We start from the raw sequence: 22233 nt of genomic DNA, 5'->3' as shown, positions 1-22233 counted from the left end.
GAACCCAGAAGTAGTATTACTGAACTCGTAGGAGTAGCAGCGGGTGGGGGCTGGTCCTCACCCTCCCTCCGCGCCATTTTTTAATACTACAGTCAATCAGTAGAATTAATAATAGTGGCACAACCTTATTTACAAAATACAAGAAAAATTGAAGTGTATGTTTTTATTGTATAAAAAATCTATCATGTTTAGTCTAGTTCTAGCTTTATGAATGAACATTATTGACAGTTTTGCCCTATCACCAAGCTTCATTATTTATATAAATTGTGTCCAGTCACCTAAATTGTTCATCTGTACAAGTCAACAATCCATGTACTTTGGTCTAAAAAAACAGTTCTATACATGTATAGCTGACAATGTTTGGATGCTGTTTTCGGTGGCTCATTTCTCTGAAGTGAACAGCCTATTCCTTCCTTGTTGTCTCTGCTTAGTCTGGAAGTTCTGCTGAAACCCATTCACTTTGGGTGACCCTGCTGGTATTTGAAATACTGGTGACATGGCTTTCAGCATCACATAAGTCATCGCAGAAGGACAAACTGATAGACACATACGCAACCAGAATGCTTCCGAGAAGCCAGGATGGCAAAGCTTCCTCTCACGTACTTGGACATGTACTAGGAGAAAGCAGTCCCTGGAGAAGGACACTCTGCTGGGTGAAGTGAAGAGACAACAAAAAAGAGGAAGGCCCTCAATGAGATGGGCTGACACAGGGGCTGCTAATACGGGCTCCAACCCAAGAACAATTGTGAGGAGGGCAGTGAACAGAGCACGATCTCCCTATTTTAAGGTTAAATCATTAAAACCTTAATTCCATCCACAGCCTTAATTTCTCCTCTGCCATATAAGCTAACGTGCTTATGTTCTGTTGTATAGGGTTCTGAGTCAGAACCAACTTGATGTCACTAACAGCATGCATGTATACTTTCTTCTTCTTGACAGTGTTTTTAATTACTATTGGGTAAATTAATGGTAACATCAATAGAACTACCATATGTCCCGGAAACATATATAAGCCCAGAAACATATATAAACCATTGATATTAGAATGGATTTTGAGCTCACACTTAATCATTACCCTAATCTAAGAAAAAGTAGTTCTTATGACCTGGCCCTGCTCAATTCCTGCCCCCCATGAAGAGATCACTGAAGATATGGTGCTGTTGCAAAATGTAGTGAAGAAACTAGATGGTGCCTGGCTACCAAAAAGAATAGCATCTGGGGTTTTAAAGGCTTGTTGTCAAACAAATAGCCATTTAACTGAGGTGTCAGCTAAGAAGCACATCACCCTGTGTGATCCAAGGATTGTAAATAATAAAAACCAAGCCCATAGGGGGGATGGTATTTGAGTATAAATTCTGAATACCCAGTTTTCAGAAGGCTATGGATTACAATGGAAGTCCAAAATCCATTTGCAGGGTCCCCCATGCAGGTGAATCCCCTCTTACTATGGACCAGGGCTGAGAATGGTCATCAGACAGAGTCACTCATAGGGAGGTTTACTGCAGCTGTAATCAGGCCAAAAAGTGACACTTGGTTGTCATTTGATCTCCCTCTTGATCTATTATATAATTATTCCATTTTTTTTATGCTTTCTGCTTTATTTGTGATTGGAATTTTTTTCTGATTTATTCGGTTCTTGTTGGTGGACCATTGTTGTATTTTGTCTTGGGTCCATATGCTTTTCTGTATATGAAACCCAGGATAGGTAAACCTATGCAGACAACAACTGGATTAATAGTTTCAAAGGGATGGGGCAGAGGAGATGGGTGGAAAATGGAGAGATGATAATAATGAAGACAAGGAGAGAATAATATACAGAAATTGATAGCTGTGATGGTTCCACAACTCTTTTTTGTTTAATCATTTTATTGGGGGATTTTACAAATCTTATAACATTCCATACATCAACTGTATCAAGCATATTTGTATGTCTGTTGCCATCATCACTGCCAAAACATTTTCTACTTAAGCCCTTGGTATAAGCTCCTCTTTTCTCCCCTCCCTCCCCCCCCTTCCCACCCATGTGAACCCTTGATCAATTACATATTGTTATTATTTCATATCTTAAACTGTTCGTTGTCTCCCTTCACCCACATTTCTGTTATTGGTCCCCTTCAGGGTGGGGAGGCTAAATATCCAACCTCATGATGGATTCCCCCTCTTTCTCCCTTCCTTCTCCCCTACCATCCTCCTACCCTCATGATATTGCTATTCCCACTATTGATCATGAGGGGTTTATCTGTCCTGAATGCCATGTGTCGAGAGCTCTTATCTATACTAATGTGTGTTCTCTGGCCTAGCCAGATTTGTAAGGTAGACCTGGGTCATGATAGTGGGGTGGGGGTGGGGGAAGCATTCAGGAACTAGAGGAATGATGTATGTTTCATTGATGCTATACTGCACGTTGGTTGAATCATCCCTTCCTTATAACTCTTCTGTGGGGGGATATCCAATTGTCTACAGATGGGCTTTGGGGTCTTCACTCCAACCCCGCTCATTCGCATTGATATAGTTGTTTGTTTTAGATCCTTTGATACCTGATATCTGATCCCGTCAACACCTCATGATCACACAGGCTGGTGTCCACAACTCTTATGAATGTGATTGAACTAATAAAAGGTATGATATGCTAATTGTATGTTGGTAAATCTGTTAAAAATAAACTAATTTTTTAAGTCTATGCTAATTGTATAGGTTCTATCCACCTTATTATTCTCTATATAAATAAGCAGGAAATATTATTCACAGTCGCTACCACCCCAGCCTTCATCCAATATATAAACTGAAGAGTGCAGAATTCTTCAGGGAAGGATGAGAGAGCTGGAAACACAGCCTTCAGAAGCATGCAGAGCTAGACAGAGGCTACGTGAAGAACTTCCAGTGTGGATATTTTTATTGCAGAAAGATGTCTGTGATTTTGTGGCAGTGTGCTTGACTTACCCTCCTGTACCCATACAGTGAGCATGGACATGGAGCAGCTGCCAGCACTGCAAACGGGACCCGTGGGCTGCCATTCACGCTGGGGTCGACTACAATAAAATGACTAACTGGTTTTCCCAACTCTGAGGGAAAATTCAGAACTTATGTTGAGGAAAATGGTATTTGTATCTATTAAAACTACTTCTATTCACTCTATAAAGTGCCTTTATTCGTCAGGAAACCTCATAACATGTATTAATCCTCCCACGGGGCTGTCATAAAGGACAAGTCTGAGATGAGCATCAGGGATGTTTTTCCCCTCACTTTGAGTTTGCATTCAAAAGAATATGATGCTAGAGGAGAGATCTACAGAATGTACAGTGAGCTCACTCAGTTATTTACCACAGAACTCTCCCTCACCCTCACCGAGGGAGCCACATTGATTCTATTTTCTCCCTCTGTGCAGTTCCATTTCTGAGAAGCATCCAGAAATGGAAGGAAGTGGGGAATTGGTATACTTCCTAAGCAGCCCGGGAGATGCTTCTTCAATTTTCTAATAGCTCATAATGACAATGGAATAGTGGGATCAAGTCTATTTCTTGGCCAGTGATTGTGTCCGTCTAGCTTGATCTTTCAAACTGTGATCGATCCATTTCCACATTGCCCCTACAGCTGGGCAGAGTTTATATTTCAAACTCTCTAAAAGCAGAGATTGTAATTTTCCCAGTTTCAGATGGGGTGGGGAAACACTTCGATGCTTTTGAAGTGAACATTACCCTTCAAAGAAGTAACATGTAGGTCAGAAAAAGATTATATACCAGAGGCAAACTTGGAGGAGAAAAAAAGAAAAACAAAGTCACACACACACACAAGACCCTGTAATTCAATGACTGCATTTGATTCATTTGGGACCTTGGAGTCATTTTTCAGTACTCATAGGCCCAGAGAAATGTTTCGACAGTCAAACCAAAATGAGCCATAGGTCTATCACCCAAGCCACGACTCATCCAGAGCAAATTGTGAAACCCCAAATTGCCTCTTCATGCAATATGTCTTCCCTATTCCTCCTAAAATTCACACACCACAGTATATCCGTTGGTTGGATATGAAACAAAACTTACTGCAATAACATCTTGTTAAGGGACTCATTTCTTTTCCAAATGTAAGTAGTTGGATTCAAGTACAATTCACCTAATCTAAAATAATCAGTTCTCAAAGAGATCATCTGAAGAAAAGTTTCACAACTTGGGCACTTTTGACATTGGAGGGCAGCTGGTTCTTTCTTGGGTGAGGGGACAGGGCAGGGTGGGCTGCCCTTCGCATTGTAAGATATGAAGTGCCATCCACGGCCTCTACTTAGTAGGATGCCAGAACGTCTCCAGCCATCACCAGATGTCTCTTGGAAAACAAAACCCCCTTCCGTTAGGGCCATCGATATAAAGTAATTCAAACTACAGAGTCCTTGTTCAAGGTCATCAGCTCCTCTTCTTGTGTTTCTGTAGCTGGAAGTGCTGGAAGTTTATTCTCTTATAAACCCCTTCACCAAAAACAGACATTTAGGCCTGTTGGCTCCCTAGACCACAGCAATTTCGCAAGGCCTAGGCCTCCTACATTTGGTGGCCAAATTGCTGTACCCACAAATTGTCCGGTGGTATAAACCCATCTTTTCCATCACAGCGATCAATGAAGCCAGTGGACAGCGTACTTTTCTCCCTGTGGTGCCGTGGACACCCCATGCAAACCACAGCTGGCTTTGTTTCTTGGGTCGACACTGCCCTGCTTGTCTTCGTCTGGTGGGTTTTCCAGTTCCTTTCAATTGAGTAATATTCACATTTTCTGGAGAGATGCTTTTTCCCGTAAAACAACTCTTTGATATATAATGTGTTACCATTTAGGATTTTATTTTGGTTGGTTTGGGGCTTTTTCAAACACCTGCGTCTTTTTTAGCCCTGACATATTTTTCCCGAGAGGGCAAAAAGATGTTTTTAAACGGTCTCAAGATTCCCTGAGGCTCTTTTGCTCTCCCTTTTTAGTTACTCCTCTCATTTTTTTCCTCCCCAGTACCCGCAATTGATACCAGTGCTGCTTCTGAATTTGAATTGGACCATGATAGAGTTCTTGCTTCCCTCTTTCACCACAATGGCCAAATTGTCCGTGAGTAAAGCAGGCGAGAATGAATTGTAGCAAGCAGCTGCAGGTGATGACCGAGCTCCCCGCGTTCAGGACTCACCTGGGCTGGTGAGACAAGCAACTGAGATGCCACCGCAAAGGAGAAGAGGAAGCAAGGAAACGAGCAAGCTGGCGCCACAGAAAAACCGAGGCTCTGCGCATGCTCTCCAGCCAGCATCCCCTGGGGGCTGGACACCGGGCCCTCTGCCGCTACATAGACTGCCCTCGTTAGTCTTCTTTTTTTAAATCATTTTATTGGGGGCTCGTACAACTCACCACAATCCATATAGCCATTCATTGTGTGTCAAGCACATTTATACATTTGTTGCCACCATCATTTTCAAAACATTTGCTTTCTACTTGAGCCCTTGGTATCAGCTTCTCATTTTCCCACTCCCCCGTCCCTCATGAACCCTTGATAATTTATAAATTATTAGTATTTTGTCATATCTTACACTGTCCGACATCTCCCTTCACCCACCCTTCCGTTGTCCATGCCCCAGGGAGGAGGGTATATGTAGATCCTTGTGATTGGTCCCCCTTTCTACCCCACCTTCCCTCCACCCTCCCGGTGCAAATTGTTTTTTTATTCAGCAATCCAATACATTTTTTTTTCCCCTAACACTGATTGCAAGCCCACAGTGTAACAGCACTCCTTCCACCTCCTCATGCGTCCTGCTACCCGTCATCTCTTGTTTCTCCAACCCAGCCTCCTAAGCTTTATCCATGGGGAAACGCTGTCCTTTTGTCTCAGGTGGCTGATTGCTCAAGAGCAGGGGTCGGCAAACTTTCGAGACAGAAGAGTCTAACCTGTCCCTCACCACAACTTAAAAATCATTTGAGAGTCATAAATATACATATTCTCATTAAACTTTGTTTTAATGAGTCTCAAAATTCTGTGACAAATTTTTTGTCAAGTTGTTTTCCATTTAAAAAGCACTGATTTTAAAAACTAGTAACTGCCACACAAAAAAGAAACATGGTCCACAAACATTCTTTTCCTTCTGAAAGTTTTACGATGCATTGTTATCATCAACCAGTCTTGTCCTATGAAACTTAAATGGCCAATTGAGACAAACAGCACTGAGATCGTTCTCCCACCCCTGATTAAGACTGGAGTGGAAGGTGTGATGGGTAATATTCACTTAGCCTTCTGGGCAGACTTGGTGACCCTGCCAGCCCCAGCAGCCTTTTTGTCCACTGCCCTGACGACACCCACAGAGGAGGATACTCAGAGAAGCTTTCCACACACATGGGCTTGCCAGGTACCACGTCAACAATGGCAGCATCACCAGACTTCAAGAATTTGGGGCCACCTTCCAACTTCTTGCCAGAATGGCGATCAATCGAGCTCAGCAAACTTGCAAGCAATGTGGGCAGGGTGACAATCCAGCACAGGCGCGTAGTCAGCACTGATTTGGCCTGGATGGTTCAGGATGATCACCTGAGCAGTGAAGCCAGCTGCTTCCATTGGTGGGTCATTTTTGCCGTCACCAGCCACATTGCCACGGCGAACATCTTTGACAGAGACTTTCTTGACATGGAAGCCGACATCGTCCCCAGGTCGAGCTTCACTCAAAGCTTCATGCTGCATTTCAACAAACTTCACTTCAGTGGTAATGTTGACTGGCGCAAAGGTGACCACCATACCAGGTTTCAGAACCCCAGTTTCCACTCTGCCCAAAGGGACAGTGCCAAGGTCACCAACCTTGTAGATGTCCTGGAGAGGCAGGCGCAGGGGCTTGTCAGTTGGGCGAGCAGGTGGCATGATGCAATCCAGAGCTTCCAGTAGTATAGTTCCACCAGCATTGCCATCCTTATGGGTAACCTTCCACCCCTTGAACCAAGGCATGTGAGCACTTGGTTCCAGCATGTTGTCACCATGCCAACCAGAAATTGGCACAAATGCTACTGTGTCAGGGTTGTAGCCAATTTTCTCAATGTAGCTACTGACTCTCTTAATGGTTTCCTCCTACCTTTTCTGGCTGTAGAGCGGCTCAGGAGAACCCATTTTGTTAACACCAACACTGAGCTGTTTCACACCCAGTGTATAAGCCAGAAGGGGTGCTCGCGGGTCTGCCCATTCTTGGCGAGACCAGCTTCAAATTCGCCCACACCAGCAGCAACGAGGAGGGCAGCACGGTCAGCCTGCGCTGTTCCTGTCACCGTGTTTTCAATGAAGTCCCTGTGTCTGGGGACATTGACGATGGTCACATAGTACTTGCTGGTCTCAAATTCCCACAGGGAGGTATCAATGGCGATGCCACGCTCCCATTCGGCTTTCAGCTTATCCGAGACCCAGGCAGACTTGAAGGAGCCCTTCCCCATCTCAGCAGCTTCCTTCTCGAAGTTTCCGATGGTTCTTTCGTCGATCCCACCACATTTGCAGATCAGGTGACCGGTGGGGGTGGACTTGCCAGAATCAACATGTGCAATGACGACGACGTTGATATGGGTCTTTTCCTTTCGCATTCTGACTTAGGTTTTTAGCATGGTTTTCACCGACACCTACATTCAGGCGGCAAACCCGTTGCGGAAAAAAGCATAAATATATTTTTACAAACAAATAAAATCACCATTATCTGAATAATATCCTTTCATTTTTTTCCATTTTATTTCAGAGCCATGTGTACTGACTGAAAGAGCCTCATATGGCTCTCGAGCCGCACTTTGCTGACTCCCTCCTAATGGATGCGTGCTGCCCTCCCTGGTGGTGGTGTTCACTCTCCAGGCTTGTCTGTCATTTGCTTGAAGGATGAGCCACAGGCTCATTCATCTTATGAATGTGTTCAAGTACCATAGAGAGTCTCCAGGGATCCCTCAGTCTCTATCAGACCGGTAAACCTGGTCTTTTTTATGATTTAGAGTTTGGTTTCCATATTTTTCTCCCAATTTGGACTACTTGTTTTTTAGCAGCTTTGATTTTGTTCACTCTTTTTAACCCCACGTAGAGAGAGGCTCGTAAGTTTCACCTTAAATGGCCGCGTACAAACGGCTAAGACTGCAGTGTCTGTTCACCAAAACAGGATGAATTACCTTGTCTTTGTGAGCCATGACCCAACTCTGAGGTACCCTGCGACTACGCTCCTGAGCCTCTATGCCCAGTGATCGTTCCCTCAAGATGTTGCTTGTAACCCAGAGAAGAGATTGCTATTCGAGCTGAAATTCTGAAGACTCGGTTTGCAGAAGGCTGCAGATGGCAGGGAATGCCCAAAACCCATTCACAGGGCCCACCATGTGGATCAAGCCTCTGATAAGCCCCCTCTGGCTGTGGAGCAGAGATGGGAACGGTCTTGCTGTCAGACGACAGAGTACAGTGCAGGGTGGACTGCTGCGGTTATAGTCATTGAGATCCCTCCTGGTGCGATGTAAAATTGCTCCAGTTTTCAATATTTTCTACTCAATTTTTAGTTGAGGTTTTTCTCCGTTTCAGTTTGTCCTTGTTGTTGAGCCAGTTGTTTGGATTTTGTCTCGGTTTTGTATGTTTTTGAGTACATGAACCCCAGATTAGGTAAACCTATGGAGAAAAGAACTGGATTAATGGATTCAAAGGGACACGGCAGAGGAGGCTGGTGGGAAATGGGGAGCTAATGACAACTAGTACAAGGAAGTAGACGTGTCCTGGAATTGACTGTGGTGATGGCCGCACAGCTCTTATGAATGTGATTGGATGGCTGAAATGTATGGTATGTGAATTGTATGTCAGGGAAACTGTTTAAAATAAACTAATTTGGGGGAAAAACTACACTAAAGAAAAAGAAAGATGCTTGGCTGTGGATAAGAAGTTTTTATAATTGTGTCACCTGTATGCTCAACTACAGTCATGTAAACATTTGTAGCTCATATAAATACATATGTAGAAATATCCTGTCAAGCACGTATATATTCATGGGTGCAAGCCCATTCAATTCACCTTCCCACGCCTTCCCACTCATAGACAAATATTGTTATTGTTATTGTTATTGTTATTGCAATGTTGTATTGGTCCTCATATTTACCTTCATTGCCTTTAATACCTCTTTACTGGTAGTATTCACCCTATATTCTTGTCTATTTGACTGAAAGAGGAGGCACAAGAGTAAGTTCAGTTCCCGGCCTAAGGGGTGTCTAAGGACCATGGTCTCAAGGGTTCCACCGGTCTTCATCAGACCAATCAGCCTCACCTTTAAATGATTTTGAGTTCATGTGTTCCTTCCAATGTCTTTCTTTGCTTTGATCATTTTGTGTTGACCTCCCTTATTGTATATTACCATTCCTTCCACCCAAATTACTCTGTGTCTACCCTCCAGCTCATGATTTCCCTCCCACCCCTAGTAACTTTCAAGAATATTTCTTTATGTGTGTAAATCTTAGCTTGACTTCTTATAATAATCCCATAAAATATTTATCCTTTTGTGATTAACTAATTTAATTCAACAGAACGTCCTCCAGGTTCATCCCTGCTTTGAGCTTTCACACAATCATGGCTATTCTTTGGCATTGGTAGTATTCCATTGCGCATATAAACCATAGTTTGTTTATCTATTCACCCATCGATAGACACGTATGTTGTTTCCATCTTTTTGCTGTTGTAAACAGTGCTGCTAGGAACAAGACATTCCTTCACCCAAATTTGTATGTGTCTACCTTCATGCTTCTATTATAAAATGTCGGTGCTTATGATGTCACTATGTGCTAGGGATTATCCATTACCCGCACGGAGGCAGGAAGGCTATCCCTATGGCTCTCCAGAGGAAGGCAAATCTAATCCCAGAATCCTATCTGGAGGGTCTGCTCCCTAAGGGCCCTCTCAGTACCAAAGTGGTAGTCTCGAGGTGGGAAACGTGGCTCGGTGTATCTATAGGGCTTACCTTTAAAACACAGGGTGGAGGAACGCAGCTAGCAGCAGCAGAACTGTGAACAGCCGTGGTCAAAAGGATTAAGGCACAGGAGAAGTCTCCAGAACCCAACAGGAGGGAGGATAATGTAGAAAAGAACACAGCCCTTGGAGGAAAAGAGCCAGAAGAATAATGAGACTAACCTCCCTCCCTCCCTTCTGATGTCGAGTTGGCATATTGATTAAGCCTTACGCTTACAGTAGTCATACCGATCTGTTTCCTAGGACAGAATATAAGGTGAGAATGCTAATTTCAGATGAATAGTGTCAGGAGAAAGGTGACGTGCTTTTTACTCCTGCAAAGAGTTACAGTCTTGGAAACCCAGAGGAATAAGTCTGCCCTGTCCTACAGGGCTGCTGTGTGCTGACTCGATGGCCGTGAATTATGGAGGAGGCCTGGTGGCATAATGAGTTACATGGTAGGATGCTGACCACAATGTCAGCAGTTCAAATCCACCAGCTGCAACTCTGGAGAAAGGGGAGGATTTCTGCTCCTGTAACGACTGACAGCCTCTGAGACCCAAAGGGACAGTTCTGCTCTGACCTACGTCGTCGCTGGGAGTCTAAAATTACTCAACGGCAGTGAGGACATGCAAACAGATGACATTCCGCCTACATAGGTCCTAACTGTTTCCTTGCATTGACCCTTTCCTCTGCACCCCCACATGGCCATACTTCCCAGAAGCTAGACTTATCCTTTAAAATCAGATGTCCTTCCTGCTTAAAACACTGCCGGTCTTCCCATTCCACTTAGAATTCTTTAAAATGCCATCTGCAAACCTTGTCCTTCAAGGTTCCCTCTACAGAACCTGGATTACACCCATCTCTGAACTTCATCTCGTTCACTCTCTCCTTGTTCTTTATGCTCCAGCATACAGACCTTCGTCCATTGCTGGAAAACACTCAAAATTTCTCCATCCTTTACAGTTCATGTTTCCTGAAGCTATTTCTTTACAACCATCAAGTCTCAGCATACACATCACCTTCACAAAGAAGCCTTTCCTGGCCTCCCAGTTTCAGTCGTTGGCTATTTCCTCAATAAGTAACACGTCCATCTGCAGTTATTGTATGCACTCACTTGTTCACGTGCCTCCTACCTGTCTGACTTACTAACATACTTACAAGAAGACTAGCCTGCCATGACAGTATCCATGAAACATGCCGGTGCTTCCAAAAAAAAAAAAAAAACTTGCGAAAGGGAAGAGGAAGTCAAAGAAATGAAGTAGAGGAAACCAACTGTAAAATCGTGGCCTAATTAGAACTTCCTCAAAGTCAGCTTCATAACATGAAGCAGTACCAGGGGGCAATAGCATAACTGTGCACACATACAACTGTCTTGTAATAGGCTGAAGCTCTTCAGACAAATGCTTCATTTCACTTTTTGAGCCACCATATTAAAAAATCGATCTCTAAATAAAATAATTCTTCATTATTTCATCATGCTCAGTCCCTCTTAGTAGGGCCTCACAGAACAGAGGATAAATCCAGGGTGCAATATGGCATGGATGAACCACATAACCAGCCTCTATTTCTTGAAGATGTCCTCCCCTTACCATCATGGTCCCTACACGATATACCTCATTGGTCGTGTTAGACTTGTGTATGTTCTTTTGAACATTTAAGATCGCTCAGTCCCAGGTAGTCAAGATAGATGACCTCTTAGAGACACTCACAGGAGTAAGGGTTCCCTGAAGGTACAGGAAGTAGGTGGGGGGGGAGGGGTGAAGGGGAGAGAGGCGAGTTAATAGTATTGATGATTGTATAGCCCCACCCAATGGGATTGAAGAACAAAACTGTATGGGAAGGGAGGGGATATGTTGAAATGAGTAAGATATGTCAATAAAATATTATTCAAGAAAAAAACAACTGAATAAATAAAAAATAAAACAACCTTTAAAAAAATATTTTGTCCTGCTTATGGCATACCAATGTCTAAGTCTGTGTGGTGCACAACACTGCCATCAGTTTCCGTCACAGCTCTATCGTCCATAAAAATCGTTCAATAGATGCTATGAACATGTATGGGTGCCCATCTGAGCATATAAATGCATAGGCCTGCATAATTCTAATCGTGCCATGTCCTTGGGTACCTCTAATGATATGGTATCCTAGACTGTAGCTGAAAGCAGTAATGCTGAATAGCCAACACAGGGTAAGTGGATATTTGTCAAAACTGATGGATGCACTGCCAAGGGGTGCTTGATGCCTTTAGAGCAGTGGGCGCTTCCCAGAAGTCTAAGAAGTTTAGGGTCAATAGCTTTTAGCTTTTCATGTAGTCTGGCAAGGTAAAGGCAAACCTTAAACTCTTTCATCATGCTGGAAAGGTTCACCAACTATTCAAAGACTTGAGCCTCACAGAGTTGTAAGACAACAAATGCTCTTTGAGCAGAAATTTCTTGACTGGCCTCTCAGGCTTAGAATGTCTTTCAATCTCTTCTTTCTGATTTGATTACCACTCGGTGTAAGCATCTGGGAAGAAAATAATGCCATTCCTGCTGTTAAAGTAATCCAAATCAGGTGAAGAACTTTGAGAGTCTCCAAGGCCTACCTCTTTATTCCTTCTGCATTTACTGAATCATTCATCTAGTGGCTGGTCAACAAATGCATACTGGGAGCTGCTTTTTCTGCGATGAGAGGTACAGAGGCTAATACACAGCTTCAATTTTAATGGGAAAATTATAAACATATACACATAACAAGGTTATATATGAGTCCATGTCACATGATGAGAATCAATGGATATTATTGATTCCACCAACAGAGAGATGCTTGCAAATGGAGAAGTCAAGGAATATTTGATTGGGGGAAAAAATGACATCCGATCTCAACGTGGAAAGGTGGTTAATATATGAACACCTAGGAAAGTCAAAACAGATAAACAAACAAGAAGAGTACTAAACCATGAGGGCACTGCCAGACCTGCTGTAGAGGATCCTGACATGGGAGGAATGTAAGATAATATGGGAAGTGTATGTTAGAACCAAACTGTGTAAAGCCTTGAATGCTCCTTTGGAGTGCCCCTATCTAAAAAGACAGGGAAGTTCTTGATGTTCTTGAGCAGAAGAAGAATGGAATCTCAATGTCTTTGACCTAGAGATACCTTCAGAAACCAAGTGCTCTCAGAGGAGCACGACTGAAATGATGGTTGGCTCGTTTAGAGAATGAAGGGTCAAGAGTGGAGGGGATGAAAATCAGAAGATAAGAGATGAACCAGAATGATGACTCCAGAGGCCAAAGGACGTTCAGAGTGAGCAATGCTATGAAGTAAGACTTGCTAGGCTTTGATGACTGGTCATGAGATAGAGCGAGGAGCAGGGAGTCTAAGACGCCTCTGAAGTTTCAACTCTAGGTGAACACAAGAATGGTGTCACTCACCACCAGAGAAGTACATTTCCAGAGGTAAGAGTCAGGTAGATGACAATAGCAGCTATGGCTAAGTTCAGTTGAGGTGAACAGGATACTCAAGTGCATTTCCACCAACTGGAGTTTTATGAATGGGATTCAGGAGAGTTCAAAGCGAGGGGTGTGGATTTGGAAGCTGTTTGTGTACAGGATTCTGCCGACATGAAACTATAGTCCCAGAACAGCCTCTGACTTCTGAGAAGCCGCAGATATTATGGCTCTGTTATGTGGACACACAAGAAAATCACTCCCTATATTTTGTTATCCCAAGAGAGAAACAGCAGGCAAAGCATAGTCTACAATTAGTACTTTCCTTAGAAATCACACACACACAAAAATTATAATAAAGTCAATATGTATAGTATAGGACAAAGAAAACTATTCTGATTTGTCTGTGTAGCCCCTGTGCTTTGCACATAGTAGGTAGTCCTTAGACTACTTGTTGCTTGAATCAAAAAGAAATCTAGCTTTTCAGATAATTAATACTTCTAAAATAGGCAATGAGAGGGTTTACTATCCTAAGTACCTTATTTTGAGAAGATTTTTTTTAAGCCCACAGAGTTGGAGAAGAATCTCTGGAAGTTGTATTTTATTTCAAAAGAATTGAATAAGATAAAAGTGTTATTCCTTTTATACCTTACTTATTCATTAGTCATCAATTCGGGGCAAAAAAAGTATCTTAAATCATTATTTTCATTTATAAGTCATCCATCAAGGCACTTTGAGCTGTGTCATAAAATGGAGCATCTGATTATATATTCTTTTCTCTTTATCCACTAAACCATAGAATCAAATTTTAGAATTGGAAAATTTAAATGTGTATCCGAACACAGTGGTAAAAATCCAGAATGCTAACAGTTATTTCTTATCAATAGACTTGATCTTCTATATCTTATCTCCCAACTGCAATTTGGGCTTCATCAAACCTATATCCTTTACTTGGTTGAAACCCTTCATACTAGCAAAGTGTTCAACACCTGGTGTTTTTTGTTTTTTTTAATCTGTCTTGCTCAAATAAGGAATAGGAAGCCATTTTCTCTTTAATTAAATCAGAAAAATCTCAGCATCGGTGAAGGACTGAGGCTTTATGCAAAGCAAGGTAAATGTGTCTCAGGGAACTTTTCTGAAAACCACCAAAAGGATTCGAACCTACGAGCCACTTCTCAAGAGAAAGGTATGTTTCTGTAAGGACTACACTGGGACAATACTATTCTGTCCTATTTAAAACAAAACCAAAAAAAACCTGACGTATAGCGACCCCCACGTGGGTTTCCAAGACTGTAACTGTTTACGGGAGTAGAAAGCCCAGTCTTCTTTCTACTTTCCCGAGAAGCTGCTGGTAGTTTCAAACAGCCAACCATGCGGATCTAGGCCAACATGTAACCAGGGCTCCTTCACTCTGTCCTATAAGGTCATAGTAAGAAATTGCGCACAATGGCATGCTTGGTAAAAAGAGTGGGTCAGTGAAAATGAGAAAGAGCCTCCACAAGAGGAATTGACGCGGTGGTCATGAAAACTGACTGGGATGTAACAACTGTGAAAATGGGGCGGCTCTAGGCAGTGTTAGACTTTAAGGTCAACACTGACTAGAAGGCACCTACCCTGTTTCCCTGAAAATAAGACAGTGTCTTATATGAATTTTTGCTCCCAAAGATGCACTAGGTCTTATTTTCAGGGGATGTCTTATTTTTCCATGAAGAAGAATATGAAGATAGGCCGTCATTCCTGCGGGAATCATTATTTCATCTATTTTTCGTTCGTGAAAAAATGTCTTCATGTCTTTAGCGCGGTGAGTGCTGGCTGCATTCCAGACTAGCAGGCCTCTTTGGCTCCCTCATATAACAAGCGGCAGCATTAAATCAACCCACTTCCTTATAACTGCTTGTGTGGCCCAGGCTTTTTCAGTTTCAAGAATAAAAATGCCCAAAACACATTCAATCTTTTCCTTCTTGCCCTTAGAAATGATTAAAGGTGGGGTTTTTGATGAATTGCCAAAATACAGGAAACACCTGCACTTTCTTTTGTAAGCAATGGAGAGAATGTACACTGAGGAGGCACCCCACTGTTCAATTGTTGTTTGAGATTGATTGGCCCACAAGCACTGCAGTGTCATCCACAGCAATCATGTTGGAAAGATTGTATTTAGAGAAGTCAGCATCATCAATAAAGGACTTGAATGCAAGTGCTTGCTTAATAACTTGAGCATCTTCAGCCTAAACAATGCTGTGGATCTTCCTAAAGACGGTTCACTTCACTGAAGGAAATTATCCAGCCAGTGTTGTGATGCTTTGAAGTCTTCCGGGGGTTATGTCTAACTGTGGTGCCATTGCAAGGGCAAATTCTTGAATCTGAGCCCTATTCACAAACAAAGCCTTTGCTCTCCTGTCAACAACCCATTCACAGATCAGGTCTCCCAGCTCGAAAAATAATAGTTGCCGACCTAATCCACACTTGCGCTTTTTAGCATTTCCCTTGTCCACTTGTTCAATGAGGTTACCATACTCTGCTCGCCATTTTCAGACCAATCGGATACTCAACATCTTCTCTTTGCAGAAAGAAGTAAGATTTTGGTCCCAAGAGTCTCCCACGATTCTTTTCTTGTACTCTATGGAGTAGCTTTTTCTTTTTGTGTTCATGCCTAGGGGTAAAAAAAAAATGACACTGGGGTATCAGGGTTGGGGGAGGGGGGTCACTTAAAATGACACAGGAGGATCAGAGGGGGGAATCAAAATGACACAGGAGAATCAGAGGGAGGATTGCCATTTTGTAACCCCTTCTGATCCTCCTCTGTCATTTTAAGTGATCCCCCTCTCCCCACCTCTGTGCCAGTGGACACCTTCACCAGACATCCCCCCCACCCCTTTATCAGACATTCCCCCCCTACCTCAGTCACCCCTGTGTGTCCACACAATATGCCCTATGCCTGCTCCACGTGGCTCACTGTCTGGCTCAGCCAAACTCCCTCAGGGCAGAGAGAGCAGCAGGCGGCAGCTTGTACTGGCGGTGGAGTGGGCTCTCTGATTAAAAGAGACCTCGCACTTCCTGTCTGCTCCAGCTGCGCTGCTGCCAACAGTGAGCTGCGTGGAGGTGCCCACCACTACAGTCCAGAGTTACGGTAGCTTCGGGAGGCCTTATTATTGGGGAGGTCTTATTTTCGGGGGGATGCCTTATATTTCAGCTAAAGGCAAAACTGTAAGTAGGTCTTATTTTCGGGGGATGTCTTACTTTCGGGGGAAAGCGGTAACAGCCACAACCATGCATATGTAGATGTATACACTCATATGGTGCATCTGTGTGTACACACTGGGGTGTGTGCATATCCTTTTCTTAACACGCTAGTGCCTAAACAAACGAGGCTAAAAGGCGAGCTGTAGAGAAGGCCACAATAAGGCGTCTAGCTCCCTGTGGAGGGTCAAACCAGAGCTCTGAGAACATGGGAGCCTGATATGCATCCCTTTATAATGTCACTTCTGCCTAGTGGCAAGATCAGCAGCGATATCAAATTGGTGATTCTCCCCAAGAGACGCTTCTGAGTCACTCCAGTAGATCCCAAGGGTGGTCTTAAACTCAGTGCTGGGTTTCTGGCTCAGAGGAAGGCATCAGAAAAAAAAAAAAAAGTAAATCAGTCTTTCCTATTATGCCGAATGCAAAAAGTCCGTGAAAGTTCTTCGGGAAGGACTGGTAAATGTAATCATCACAACTTCAAACAAAGCACAGGGCGTTTCCTATTAAACTGCAGCATCCAGCGAGGTCCAGGGCTGCAAACGTGGCATTCTTAACAACGCAGCTACAGTAGTGCTAATTTAATGGTGCTGCTCTGCCTCCGTGTGGGAGTTTTGAGAAGTGCATGAGGTCGTGTTGCTCTGAATGGGCAATCAACTAACAAATGCCTTTAATCAAAGAAACAGGCAAAACGCAAATTAAAAAAAAAAAACACATTTTCTGGGTTTAGTGGAACTAAATTAAAAAGAACAAAGTATAAATAATTTTAAAAGACTGCTCTTAATTCAGATACCTGTAAAATTGAATTTAAGTGTTCTTATTTTCCCAAGGTGAAATGCCATTTTTCTGGTGCATAAAGCATGACTATGGGCTTAAGTGTGAAAATCAACATTGGTAATAATAGTAATTTATATTAACTGAGCAATTGATATGTGCACGAGGCAAGTATTAATTCATCTTATCTTTACAACAAAGCCCATTAGATTGGTACTCGTTTGTTATATTTTCAAAGTGCTTTTACCTGCGTGTTTCCATCTGCTCATACATAATGTTCTGGGGGAGTCAGGAAACCTGGGTGGACATTAGACTCACCAAGTAGCTGAGATAAGACCACTGCTCAAGTGAGCGATCCAGTTACCCTGGGTGGTTGCTGCTTAGTGCTGTTGACACTGCCACTTGTCAGTTTGTCGTGCTGTGGTGGCCTGTGTGTTGCTGTGGCACTGGAAGGTATGTGACGGGTGTTTCAAATGTCTGCAGGCTCACCCAATGTGAACAGGTTTCCGGGGAGCTTGCAGATTAAGAACAGACCCCAAAGAAGGACTCAACTCCCCACTTCTGAGGAAGGACCACTGAAAACCGCCTGCAGAGCTTCCGAACATTACCAGCCAGTGAAGGGCTAATGAACGGAAGCCGAACATTGTCAGCGAGCGGGCCAGAGGACTGGCCCTCGGTCCGAGGGCGCTCGAATGTGACTGACGAGAAACGGAGTTCTTGGAGTAACGTGAGTTGGGTGAAGCCTGTAGAATTGGACCCTTTGGGATCTTCATTTGTTGCTGGAGGATGGCTCAAGGTAATGAGAAACACCTGCAAAAATCTGTTCATTGCCAGAACTTTGGAATGAGCAAAGTATGAACCTAAGGAAATTGAACGCACTTCAAAAACAAAACAAACACATAAAGATCGGTGTCCTAGGCATATGCAGGGACTGACTGTGGCGCAGACCATCAATTGCTCTTATGTAAATTCCACACCAAGCTGAAGCAGATTCAAACAAGTACAGATGACAAAATGCAACCTCGTCTCAAGAGCAGCATTGACCAATTGAACACTAATGACAGAAGACCAGATGAGCTGGGGAAGGACATCAAGACTGTCAGTCATGAAGAAAGCAAGAGGTCATTAAACAGAAAGAAAAGATCAAAATGGATGTCAGAAGACACTGAAACTTACTCTTAATTGTAGAGTAGCCAACATGAGGAGCCCTGGTGGTAGAGTGGTCACACATTGGCTGCAATCCGAATGGTTGCTGGTTGGAAACCTGCAGCAGCTCCGCAGAAGAAAGAGTGGGCTTCCTACTCCCTTAACCAGTCTTGGAAACCCACCGAGGGCCCCTGAGTCAGCAATGGGTCGATGGAAGCGAGAGCTACAGTAAATGGAAGAAAGGATGGAGTCAATGAGCTGAATAGGAAATTTCAAAGGGCAGCTCAAAAAACAGAAAATCAAAATTTTGAACGAAAGACCTAGAGTTAGAAAGCTAAAAGGGAAGAACACACTCAGCATATGTTAATGAGAAAGAATTCAAGAAAAAAATTCAAGCCTTGAATTGCAATGTTAAGAGATTCTAAAGGCAAAGCACCAAATGGGGCAAGAAGCACCAAAAGATGGTGGAAAGGATACACAGAGTCACTGTACCAAATGAACTAGTGAACAGTTTGCCATTTCTGGAGGCAGCATATGAGCAAGAACCAGTGGTGCTGAAGGAAGAAGTCCAAGTTGCATTGAAAGCATTAGCCAAAAACCAGGCTCCAGGAATTGATGGGCTACCAATTGACATGTTTCAACAAGCTGAGGAAGCATTGGAAGCACTCATTCTATGCCAGGAAATTTAGAAGACAGCAGACTGGAAGAGATCCATATTTGTACCCATTCCAAAGAAAGGGGACCCAACAGAAAGCTCAAACTATAGAACGATATCACTGATATCACATGCAAGTACAATTTCTGCTGAAGCTCATCCAACAACAGTTGCAGCAGTGCACTGACAGGGAGCTGCCAAAGGTTCGGGCTGCACACAGAAGAGGACGTGGAACAAGCGCTATCACTCCTTGCTGATGTCAGATGGATCTTGGCTCACAGCAGTTTACTTGTGTTTTATAGACTATGCCAAGGCATTCAACTACGGGGACCATAATAAATGATGAATAACCTTGAGAAGAATGAGCATTCCAGAGCACTTCATTGTGTTCATAATATGCATGTGAAAGCTGGACTTGGAATAAAGAAGACTGTAGAAGAATAAATGCATTCGAATTGTGGTGCTGGATAATATTCAAAGTCCCATGGCCTGCTAAAAGGACAAACTGATCTTTATTGGAAGAAGTAAGGCCAGAGTACTCCTTAGAGGCAAGGATGGCAAGACTTTATCTTACATACTTTGAACATCCTGTGGGGAGAGATGAGTCCCTGAGGAGGATGCTGTGCTTGGTTAAGTAGAAGGGCAGGAAAAGAAGGCGCTCCTCGATGAGAATGGATCCCACGGCTGCAACAATGGCTGGAGAAGCAGAAAATGGTAAGGAGGTCCAGGACCGGGCAGGGTTTTGTGCTGCTGAGCAATGGGTCAGCACTGGCTCGATGGCACCTGACAACAGCAACAACAGGGGAGCAAATCACCGCATCTTTCTCCTTGGGTGGATTGGAAGCGCCAACCTTTAGGTTAGTAACTGAGCACTGTGACCATTGTGCCCTTAAAGGTCCTTCCAGGTTTCCTAACGCTACACAATGTGCTCATTTCACTTATAAAGGTCATGCTTGATTCATAGCCCTGAGAGAATTAGAAGTTTCCCTGGCTCTCCGAAGTGCAGTTTCCTGGGGAAACGTCCATGAACTAAATGCTGCAAAGCACATGCGCCATGACCATTCACTTAGATGGGGAAGTTTTTATTATTATTAAAAGATCATTATATTGGGAACGCTTACAACTCTTGTTACAATCCACACATCGATTACATCGGGCATGTTTGTACTTACATTGCCTTCATTCTTTTCTAGACATTTACCTTCTATTGAGCCCTTGGTATCAGCTCCTTTTTTTTTCCCTCCCTCCCCCTCCACCCTCCTATCCCTTGATAGATTATAAATTATTATTATTTTCATATCTTACACCGACCACTGTCTCCCTTCCCCCATGTTTTCTGTTGCTCTTCTCCCTGGAGAGGGGTGTATAGTATGTGTCAATCATTAGGATTGGTTCCCGCTTTCTCCCCTCCTCTCCCTCCCTTATCCCTACCCTCCAGGTATCACTGTTCCCACCCCTGTTCCTGGAGTCCATGTGTCCTGAGCCCCATCTCTTATCTATATCTGTGGACATGCTCCAGTCTAGTCTGAATTGAGAAGCAGAACTGGGATCATGATAGTGGGGGGATGAAGAAGCCTCAAGGAACCAGAGGAATATGATGTGTTTCATCAATGCTTTACTGCACCTTGGTTGACTCATCCCTTCCCCGTGGCCCCTCTGTGGAGGGATTCCTCCATTGTCTAGAGATGGGCTTTGGGTCTCTGCCCCACCACCCTCCTCATTCTCAACAATATGTTATTGTTTGTTTGTTATGTGTCTTCTAATGTCTATTACCCAGTCCTGATGACTCCTCATGGCTGCACGGGCAGTGTGCTTCTTCCATGTGGGCTTGTTGCTTCTCTGCTGAATGGCTGCTTCAAGCCTTTAAGACCCAGACGCTATATCTTTTTATAGCCAGGGACCACCCGCCTTCTTCACCACATTTGCATATGCACCCATTTTGTCTTCAGTGATTGTGTCAGGAGAGTCAGCATCTCGGGATGCCGATTTGTTAAAACAAAGTGTTCTTGTATTGAGGGAGGGTTTGAGCAGAGGCCTGAAGTCCATCCACTACCTCAGTGTATTGCCATGTAAATATATGTACATAGGCTAATCCCTCTATTTTTGTGGATTAATGCACTTACATCTGTACACATATATGGTTGTACCTCTATCCATTGTTTTGCTTCCTAGGTCCTTCCTCTGTTTCCTTTTACCTTCCTCCTGTTCCACCGTCACCTTCCCCCTATTTCTGCCTCTTAGAACTTCCTCTTAGCTAGTTTGCTGTTGTTCTGATACCCCCAGGATCTCTATCTCCTCCTTGTTGTTGATGATAATTCCCTAGTTGTTCCGCTATCTATGGTGCTGCCTGCTCACCACACCCTCCCCCCCTCACCTCCCAAGTCCCCCTGGGACCATTGGTCCCGCTGCTTTCTCCTCAGGCTTGCTTCCCATGCCTGTCTAATGTAAGTAGGCAAATCAACTATGACATAGACCAAACAAAAAGAAAACAAAAGATTGAAAAGAGAAAAGGAGAAGGGAAAAAAGATAAAATATATACTTAATTCCAGGTCTGTTCACTGACCATGACCACTGGTCATGGGAGATATCCGGGATCTGTCCCTCCCAGTCTGAAGTCTATTTGGGGGGCTCTTCAGGGGCTTCATAGCTTTGCTTTGCTCCAGTTGCTGATCTGTTATGTTCCCTTCTTGGTTTTCCCCACTGTGGGGTTCAAACTGCACTACTCCCCGCCATGTGACTAGATGGGGAAACATTTTTTTAATCATTTTATTGGGGGCTCATGCAAAACTTATCACAATCCATACATACATCCACTGTGTCAAGCACATTTGTACATTTGCTGCCATCATCATTCTCAAAACATATGCTTTCTACTTGAGCCCTTGGTATCAGCTCCTTGGTTTTTCCCATCCCTCTCCGCCAACCACTCCCTCATGAACACTTTATAATTTATAAATCTTGTTATTTTGTTATATTTTACACTGTCTGATGTCTCCCTTCACCCACCCCTCCATTGTCTGTCCCCCGGGAGGAGGTTATATATAGATCCTTGTAATCACTTCCCCCTTTC

At 43.5% G+C, this 22233-nt stretch overlaps 2 pseudogenes; one reads left to right on the top strand and one right to left on the bottom strand.

Annotated features, from left to right (window-relative positions):
* Positions 1-6229: 6229 nt before the first annotated feature.
* On the bottom strand, positions 6230-7560 carry LOC101649863 (annotated as a pseudogene).
* Positions 7561-17987: 10427 nt separating this feature from the next.
* Positions 17988-22233, top strand: part of LOC101656841 — a 16793-nt pseudogene continuing 12547 nt past the window's right edge.

Source organism: Echinops telfairi, unplaced genomic scaffold (assembly GCF_000313985.2).
Source record: "Echinops telfairi isolate 266 unplaced genomic scaffold, ASM31398v2 ScPeMD7_7469;HRSCAF=8507_1, whole genome shotgun sequence".
Taxonomy (NCBI): domain Eukaryota; kingdom Metazoa; phylum Chordata; class Mammalia; order Afrosoricida; family Tenrecidae; genus Echinops; species Echinops telfairi.
This window is presented reverse-complemented; position numbering and strand designations above follow the sequence as displayed.